The following is a 10,239-nucleotide window of genomic DNA, read 5'->3' on the forward strand; positions in this document are numbered from 1 at the left end:
AAATTTTAAAATAAATTGTTTTCAGCACTAAGCAACATTAAGCAAAATCTTCATTTTTTTTTTTTTTAACAACATAATCGTAATCTAAACCATCTAAAATGTATCACTGGAAAAAATTCCATTGAAAATTATAATACATTTCAAAGAAAGTTATGGGGAAACGTAGTTGGGTGGATGCACATTTCTGTAGTTAAACCCAATACAGAGCTCGGAAAAGAGTGAAGGAAAAGAAACGAAAATAAAGTAAGAAAAAGTTATCAATATGCAAGCAGATCAGAGTGAAACACAAAAGGACAAAAGCCATAAGGAAGAAAGGATGCATAGGCATGTCAGGAGTAGTGTTGGCAAATTTCTAGAAGCATTGAATATTTGAAGAATCTGTTTTTCTAGCAGCTAAAATAGCATTCATGTATCTCAATATATGACTGTAGACCTCATACTTCTGACATGCTTTTACTTAACATATATAATGAACATTTTTGTCTACAGCTCTCCGGTGCAAACAAAATATAAGAGAAACTTTCATACGAGTCAAAACCTTATATTGTCAGTTACACGGGGAGTTAATTCCCTTATATGGTAGAAGTTATTTCCCTTTTATTTACAATTTAGTTTCACTGTTAGTTTGAGTGCAAAGGCACTGTGGACAGTAATTAATGCATTATATAAGTATCACATACATACATTGTTATGTATGTAAATTCAAATCTGTAAAAAATTTCTTCCCGATTTGTTTGATTTTTCGACTAAACTTTACAAAGGAGTAAAACGATTGATTTAACCAGAACTGCATCTGTAAACCAATTAACTAAATACATTGAACACTTGTAAACAATTGTCATATTTGTACATTCTCACCTTGAAGAGAAAAATATCCCTCTTTTTCCCGCTTATCAAGTCTGTGGTGAAGGCACGTGACTTAATGATTAGTATATTCGACTCACAATCGTATGGTCACGAATTTGATTCCCAGTGGAGCAAGACACTTCTATTTCCTGTTGTTCCAATCCACTCAGCTGATGAAAATGAGTAATCCTGTGTCAGACGGGCGTCTCGTCCATGTTACGGAAACCGGGAAACCGGTCCTTATGAATCCAAAGGGCTCGAAAAGGATGTTTTATCCTTATTTATCCAGTCCACTCAGCTGACAAAAATCAGTTGTACTTATAGTTCAATGGGTCGACCGTGTCACATTCGGTGTGTCACGCTGAATCTCAGAAAATTACGTTAAGGGTATGCGAGTCTGTGGAGTTCTCAGTCGCTTGCACGTTAATTTCACGAGCAGGCTGTCCCGTTGATTGAATCAACTGGAACACTCATTGTCATAACCGACGAGGTGCCCAGTCTATTTATTGTTGCACATGCAAACTATACAAATATGACAGCAGTTTGCGACTGACCCATGTACCTAATTAACTTTAATTAGTTTACGAATGTAGTTTCTGTTTAAATCTATGAATTTGTCCATAGTAAAATTTAGTATATTTATATCAGGTCGCTCATTAGTGCTTCAAGTAAAAAATAGTCAATCTGGTACGACCTGTTGCATGGTGGAGTTGACAGCGACCAGACTAGCTCCCCAACCTGGCTTGCTTGGTGAGGAAGGTAACTGGAAACAAGACTTATCAAAAGGGGTGTTGGACACGATGTAAAATCAAAGACTATCGAACAAGAACACAGGGACTTGGAAATTCTGAGTCAAAGTTCGGCATGCTGTAAAGACCACTAGGAGTGAAGCACCCTTTTGTTAAAGCATGTTTCGTGGCTACACCGGCAATATAACTGAGCAGGTGTTTTAGGTTCAGCATTCTTGGAAGGCAGCCAAGCTGGGAGAAGAATGAAGCATAAACCCTCGCTGGATGTGAATCCCTGATTGAGTCACTGAAGAGTAAACTGTGGTGGAAAATTGGATTTGAAAGGAACCTGTTCATTTTGAAGAGAGCATGAAGACACAATAGATGGATTGAATCTGAGTCACTTTCCACCTACACATGCACACACAACCTTCAACTATGAGGATGAGAATATTCATTCATACAAAGTTTAATATAGATGTAACGGTTTGAAGTTAGTTAGTCGGAGATTACCAACTGTAACGATAAGTATTATTTACCAATTGTAACGATAAGTATTATTTACCAATTGTACTGGTTATAAGATGAACGATGAAGATGATCAACATTTTTATAGAAATATTTATTTACCGTTACTTTATATGTTGCCATACCACGACGGGTAGGTCAGTGTAATCGTATAACACAGTTCTTAAAAAATGCAAGGCAAAGAAAGTTAATTTTGGCCTGTATAGGTGTGTACACATTCTTGTAATAGTAAACCGAATAAAAAAGACAGGGTAAGGTTACCGAGTAAAGAGATGAGAGCTAGTGATAGTTATAGCCTCGAGGGAAGTTGTGTCTCATAGTTGGCTGGTTGTAAACTTCTCTCTCCCTTTGGTCGTGTTGTCTTTTAGGTGGCTGACTGCTTGTGACTATATCTGTAGATGTCCATTCCCTAACTTGTCACGAGTTGCTTCGCTCTGTTGTCGCCAAGTGACCACTGAACTTTTGGCTTGGGGGTCTCCTGTTTTTATAGCTATCTAGAAGGATAGTGAGTGCAAAGGATTTAGCTGGCGGTCTTGTTATCTCTATTCTAGATTTGATGGAGTAGAAGAGGTCAGAAAGGGTCAAGTGGTGGAGACACCGCTTCGGCCTAGCTAAAGGCGTCTGGGACGATCAAAACCATTGTTCCACCGCGGGAAAAGTTCTGACGCAGTATTAATTCAAATTTGGGTATAGTGGATCGAATCCACTTCACGCCTGCAAGATTCGTATACAGATATAAAATTTTCTTAATCTTAAAGTCACTCAGCTCTGATACGAGGCTAAACAACCTTATCAATGTATATTTAGTTAAGGACGTTAAACGACGACGGCGTTGTTTAATTCTAAATTACACAGCTGTATACAACAGTCTATCATAGTGTAGAGAATTGTAAATTAGAACAAAATAAACAAAAATGCATGTTTTTATTTACATTCCCTACTGGTCAATAAAATAGTTTAGCTGTGTGTGATGTGCCATGTCAACCATGATAGGCTGTATATGTGATATGAGGCTTTGTTTTCAACAAGAAAATAATATCACAGAAAAGACGACTGGAGTACATATGATAACTCTTCAGTGAAATTGATCTGTGTTGATACATACATACCAACCAATTATGAAATGACAGAAATTGGTCACATGAAATTGAAGATATATATGGATGTGTGTATGTGTACTAGTATACTGCGCTGTCAAAAATTACAGCACTTTAAAAGAAATACACTAAAGCTGGTGTTTAACTTATAAACTGGCATAACATACATTCCATGTATTTGATATAGACTTGTTACAACACATTGTATACAAGAAATGATGATCAAGGAATCTGAATGGAAAGAAATTCTTCACAAAATATGTTGTAATAAAATATCTACTGAAAATAAAATGAAACTGTACAAAATATGTCATATTAGAAGATCAACTAAAAATAGTGTGAAATTGTAAAAAAATACAGAGGAATTTCAAAATTATTTTCAATAGTGTGTGATGCTTTGCTCAATGTAGGTGTGCAATGTTTCAAATGTGTATTTTTTGTGAACATAGTTGGAATGACATATACTTGGTAATTTTTACTATATGTACAAGTTCATACTTAATTATTCAGATCTTTATTTTACTATTTTGGAGAAGAAATTGCTTCTGATCAAATTTCTTCAACCATTGCTTCTTTCTGTGTAGAACTTTAAATAATTCTTATTTCTAGTAAAAAAAATACATACGTACATACATACGTATGTATGTATGTCACTGTTCAGTTTTAGTTTAAGATTTCTTGCCAATAGAGAAAGAGCTGATTTCTAACCTAGATCCAAGGCTCCTTCATTGGAATTTCAACATCAACAACAGGGTATTTTTGTTTGTATGTATGTATGCAGATTTGTATGTTTTGCTTTATGTATGCATTCTCATGCATATAGTTGCATATCTAGACATACTTGTATATATTTAAATGATAAACTTCTGGAAAGTTTTGCAGGTTTCTACAGTTCCAGTGATGGATTGGATCGATAGTCTTTGAATTAACTTTCTTGTGTATGTATGCATGTATGTACGATTCATAAGTATTTACACGTCGTCCACTGTATGAGTGATTAAGTCACAGTTATCTGCATAAAGGAGGTCATGAATAAGAGAGGAAAACTTTTGAATTGGCAGCAAATCAGTACAGATTAAAAACTATGAATTGTATTTCTGCTTCTTGCAAGGCATTTGAACTCAGCATTAGCCTGGACAAGATGGTTGTAATGTTCCAGTCTGCATCAGAGAATCCATATGTGGAGCCAGCTATTTTGGTTGAAGGAACAATACTGAAAGTGGTAGACAAGTTTGTCTACCTGGGCAGCACACTCAGCCGTTCTTGCTCCCTGGATGATGAAATATCTTTCAGGTTGCAGAGAGCAACTGATTCCTTCTGGTCTCTTGAGTCTCATGTGTGGTCCCAGCATGGCATCACAAGGCAAACAAAAATTGCTGTGTACCGTGCATGTGTACTGACATCGCACCTCTACACATGTGAGACATGGCCCCTTTGCAAACGTCATGTAAAGGTCCTTGAATGCTTCCATCAGAAATGTCTGAGACACATTCTGAATGTTGGCTTGACCTTAAAAAGTCCAGACATACAGGTCTTGAAGAAAGGTGATATCTTGAGTATTGAGATGATGGTGTACAAGCACCAATTACGTTGGACTGGACACCTTATTAGAATGAAGGATAACAGGATTTCTAAACAGATGCTATATGGGGAACTTGTTAGTGGAAAGAGACACCAGCAGAAACCAAGGCTGCAATTTAAGGACTGTGTCAAGTCCTCATTAAAGATTTGTGATATGCAGGAGACTGTCTGGGAGAGCAATGCTTGTCATCGCCACATATGGAGGAGGCAGGTTAAGGAGGGGGTCTAATAAGGTGTCCAGGAAGAATTTAAGCATGCTGCTCAAAAGCACATTGCTGGTGTAGTGAATGGGGAAAGTTTGGTTTGCAATCTTTGCAGTCATGTATGCTTGTCAAGAGCAGGGCTCATTAACCACCAACAGAGCCGCAAATGCAAAATATAAGTTAGTCCTAGATAACACAATATTCCTAAAGGTCAGCAATGGTCTTCCTCGGTCATGAGTGGATGGCCATCATGTATCTATGTATGTATGTGAATACCCAACAAAGTTTATTATGTTACTGTGAAGTTTCTTTCCTAAAAGAAGTTTGAATTCATAGCCCTCTTCATTTGTTTTAACACCATACTATGCTATAAAGAATTATGCAAACAATAAATGTTTTTAATTCATGTATAAGCATTAAAAAATATATTCCTGGTAATTAAGAGCTTAGTTAATAACATGTTAAAATCCAATACTTTCTTACACTGCAGTAAATCCTAGTGGGACATACCTGCATGTAAATACATAGTTGGCTAAAATATTGTTTAGAGCAACATATTTGAAACAAAAAGTAGAAAAGCCTGCATTTCACATATCATTTAAAATGTAATTGTGTTCAACAGTTGTTTCATTAGCAATAAACACAATTATTTATCTAATTAGAATTAGAAATTGGTCAGGAGAGGAGACCATGACTTAGATGTAGTTCATGTTGAGCATAAAGATCTGGAGATTGGGATCCAGGTGTTGAGCATTCTGGTGAAAAAGGACTGGATGAAGTGTTTAGCAGAAGGTTTCAGACACTGACTGTAACAGAATGAGATGTAGTTAGCTTGTTCATATGATTAGAGGCCATTGCAGTTGCTATTAAAAGGAGTAGAGATAAGAAGCAATGTGCCTGAAATGGGTTGGCAAGTGAACCACTACCAATGTGTGCTTCAAAGACTTCTTTTGGATAAGAGTATGCTTCTATGATGTTTGTATGTCTTCAAGTAACACTACCAAAATGTGGGTCTTACATACGTGTAGAGAGTCAGCAGCTAATTAAGACTGATGTATTTTCTGTATCTAAATAAATATTCTAGTTTTTGGAGTGTAGTTGTTGTTGCTGTCGTTTGAACATTTCCCCCTCAAGAGTTATGATCAAAGTCAACATCCAGTCTTTTATTCAGACAATGCATTATCATTTTCAGTTATAATAAAAACAATTCTACTTTCATTACCAACCTGGCTCAGACCAGCTCTGGCTCTGAGCACAAATGTCTTGTTTTCATAAGTTTTGAATTAAAATCTTCCACCAAACCTTAATCACAATTTATGTTCCTAACACTAGCTGAATGATAATGAAGTTATTTTACTAAATTCTTTGTTATATTTAAAGTAATTGAAAATAAATACCATAACAAGAAGGTTAATCTGATGGGTTACTCTATACTTTTGTAGAGTACAAATTATTACTCTTAAACAAGAATACTTTTGACTGTGACTTCAAAGTTTTGACTAGTTAAGCCATTGTCGGACTGCAATGCATTGCAGTTACTCTTGGTTTTATGTATCTCTTTTTGTATATCTGTGTATGTAGGTTTGAGTAGTTATATTAGAATATCTTTTATTGGGGTTTTGTTTAGAGATAGGGAAACTTTTAGATAATTTCTAGAGTACTAGTTGAATGTAAATCTGTAAAAGTTTTCTATGCTAACATCATGAAATTGGACTTTGTACCTTTGGTTTTTTTACATTGTCAAAGCAAAGAATAAAATTCAATAAAATTAAAAACAACAAAAATACTGTCACATCCTGTGAGACACACATATACACTTGTTTACAATGTTCTACATACATGAATAAATTCTAAACAATAACATAACCCCATATTTAATCAAGAAAAATTTCTCCAAAACAGCTCATCATAATAACCAACCTAAAAACCTAATTACCACTCCACTCAAACTCACACACTTGAGGAAGACTGAATAAAGCCAAGAGTAACTTCAATGGATTGCAGTCCAAGGATGGGTTAACTGGCCAAACCTCAAAGTTGCTGTCATATATACATATATGTATGTATGTATGTATGTATGTATGTATGCATGCATGCATGCATGAATGCATGCATGCATGCATGTATGTATGTATGTATGTATGTATATATGTATGTATATATGTATGTATGTATATGTATGTATGTCTATGTCATCATTCAGTTTTATTTCAAGATTTCTTGCCAATAGAGAAAGAGCAATTTCTAACCTACATCCAAGTTTCCTTCTTTGGAATTTCAACATCAACAACAGGGTATTTTTGTTTGTTTGTTTGTATGTATGTATATGTGCAGATTTGTATGTTTTATTTTGTGTATGTATTTTCATGCATATAGTTGCATATCTAGACATGCTCGTATATATTTATTTAAATGATAAACTTCTGGAAAGTTTTGCAGATTTTTACAGGTCCAGTGATGGATTGGATCTGTAGACTTTAAATTAGCTTTCTCCTCTCTGGTTTTGAGAAGTCTAATTTCTCAGGATTGGTATTTAGGTAGTGTGTTACATATCCCAGTGCCCCAATAATTGCAGGTATAAACCTGAACTTCTAATCAGGATAGAGTAACTGTAGATTTCTCAAGAGTTCAGCATAGGTGTTCTCTTTTTCACTGATCTTCAGCTTTATGTTAACATCTGCTGGGCAGCTAATTTCCACAACTGTGCACAGTTTCTCTTCCCTATCTCAAAACGTTATAGTGGGTCTGTTGTGCTTACATTTTATTGAGGTTTTCACTGGGGCATTCTACCAGTACTCCTTTTTATTATGAGTGGTTATGGCTTCTATCATACTGTGGGTTCTTATTTCTTTGTCCTCGAGGTTATCCTTCCAACAGATTTCTAGAGTGTCCTAGCTACAACATCATGTCTCATTGGTAGATGATACTATGATGATATTTTAGGACAACTGCTTATGATGTGGGTGATGTCTTCGGTGTTAACTCCGCAAAGTCTGCATTGGTTGTCATATACAAAGCTTTAGTCGGCACGGAGCTGTCGTGAAAGAGAATTGTGCAACATGCGACACAGTGGGACTGAACCCAAGGTGACATGGCTGGAAAGCAAGCTTCTCAACTACATAGCCACGCCTATAAAGGAGAGATACATTTTGGATAATATACTCCTTGATACAATATGCTTAATAAACAGATGGGATGTTTACGGCGAGAAGCCCTTTGATTTTAATATTTACTCAAGCAACACAACAACTAATAACGCTACACCTTGCAGAGTGTTCCAGAATTAACTGTTTCAATGAAATTGAGTAAATTTTTTAAAAAACTGACAGGATTTTATGTTCATTACCAAAACAAATAGATTTATAAATCTTACGACAGACTTTAATTGAAAATTTTCAATATGTCTGTATCCCTGCATACTTCAAATCTCTCCTTAGCGTTGTGAAACACATTTTGAAGCATTTCAGGAGTTAGAACCTCCGCTGCTAACTGAATGTGTTCTCTAAGCTCAGGTAAAACGATTGCTCCCATCTTGGGGATGGAGGTAAAGAAAATGATTGCTGCCAAATTGAAAAAAAGTTGTCATGGACAAATAAGAGGGGTCCAACTGGAATGAAAACAAAATTATAGACAAAATTCAAAATTTATACACTTTTAACACATATTAAATATGATAAACATAAATAAAAGTGAGTTCTAAAAAAATGCATCCGATTTCACTCAAATCATCATTAATTCTGGGACACCCTGTATTTACTCATCCAACTTCCCAGGGGAGGGAACACAGGGGGGAGACTAATTAGAGGTGGCAAGCATAGCTTCTGGAAGTGGTCACATGATCAAACTTAAATGGCTGTAAGTCACAACAGCAGTTTGTTTTTTTGTATGAACATTTTGCATTATATAGTTCAGACATGGATGGCATACAAAGCAGCCATGCTGCCGGGCCATGCTGTGTTGCGCAGGATTGGAAATGTGAAACATCAGCAGGGCACTTCTAGAGAATGGTTGAGTGGGTTTGTTATGTCTTTACCCAGCCACACACACACTCACATGGCTCAGATGTGTGCAGGATGGTAACATGAAGCATAAACAGGGTGCCGACAAATATTTTAATGTTCTTCTCACTTCTTGTGCCAAATTGGATGGAAAGATTTTCATGAAATATTATACGCTACTTATAATGCATAAGTAGTGTCAATATCTTATCGTCATAAGGTGGCGAGCTGGCAGAAACATTAGTACGCAGGACGAAATGCTTACCAGTATTTCGGCTGTCTTTATGTTCTGAGTTAAAATTTCGCCGAGGTCGATTTTGCCTTTCATCCTTTCGGGGTCGATAAATTAAGTACCAGTTGTATACTGGGGTTGATGTAACTGACTGGCCCCCTCCCCCAAAATTTTGAGTCTTGTGCCTAGAGTAGAAAAGAATATTTTATCGTTGGAAAATAGCCTAGAACAAAGATAAAACCCAGTGCAGTATATTCAAATCAGATTAATCTGCATTTATGGGGAGCCCACCCATCTTGTCCCTTTATGACTTTTTTTTTTTTTGAGACAACAGACCATAATTTTAGAGAGATTTGGCTGCTATTTCTAACAGCTCAAGGGTGCACAATGAGTTTGTTTTGTTGGTTGATCTGGAGACTGCACGTAAATGGCAGTGAAGCTGAGGGGTTGAAGAAAGAGGGTTTTGGTATAGGTTTGTTGAAGACATCCAAATTGGAGTTGGGAGTGATACAAGCAGCAAATGTAAGAGATTTTTCAAGCAGAAGTGCTAGTAACAGATCCATCTATGTTGAGGACCGGTGAGTTGGAAGATACTGCCAAATTAGTAGATGGCAATTCTGTCTGCCAGAATTGTTGGTGATGATGGAATTCTTCCTTTGGAAAATATTATGAACATTGTTCTTTGTCTTTTTCTGCTGCTGCAGCACAGCTAAGGACTAACCACTTTGCTTGTTTGAGAAATGCAAAGCACCATGCTTTGAAGGGTGGTTTCATTTATTGTCTCATATTTCTAAGATTGGGGAATAGAAGAAAACACTTGTTGTCAGGAATAGCCAATGAACCTTTAATATAACCACTCAGTTAACTTTAAGTACTTAAGGAATTTGGAAAAACTGACACGTGATGATGGGAAGATGAGATGCATTACTTTGGTCACACAGATTACATACAATCACATATATGCATGGATGGATGTATGTATGTTTGTATGTATGTATGCCCATATGTGTGTGTGCATGTGCATAT

The sequence above is a fragment of the Octopus bimaculoides genome, chromosome 1 (genome assembly GCF_001194135.2).
Source record: "Octopus bimaculoides isolate UCB-OBI-ISO-001 chromosome 1, ASM119413v2, whole genome shotgun sequence".
Lineage (NCBI taxonomy): Eukaryota > Metazoa > Mollusca > Cephalopoda > Octopoda > Octopodidae > Octopus > Octopus bimaculoides.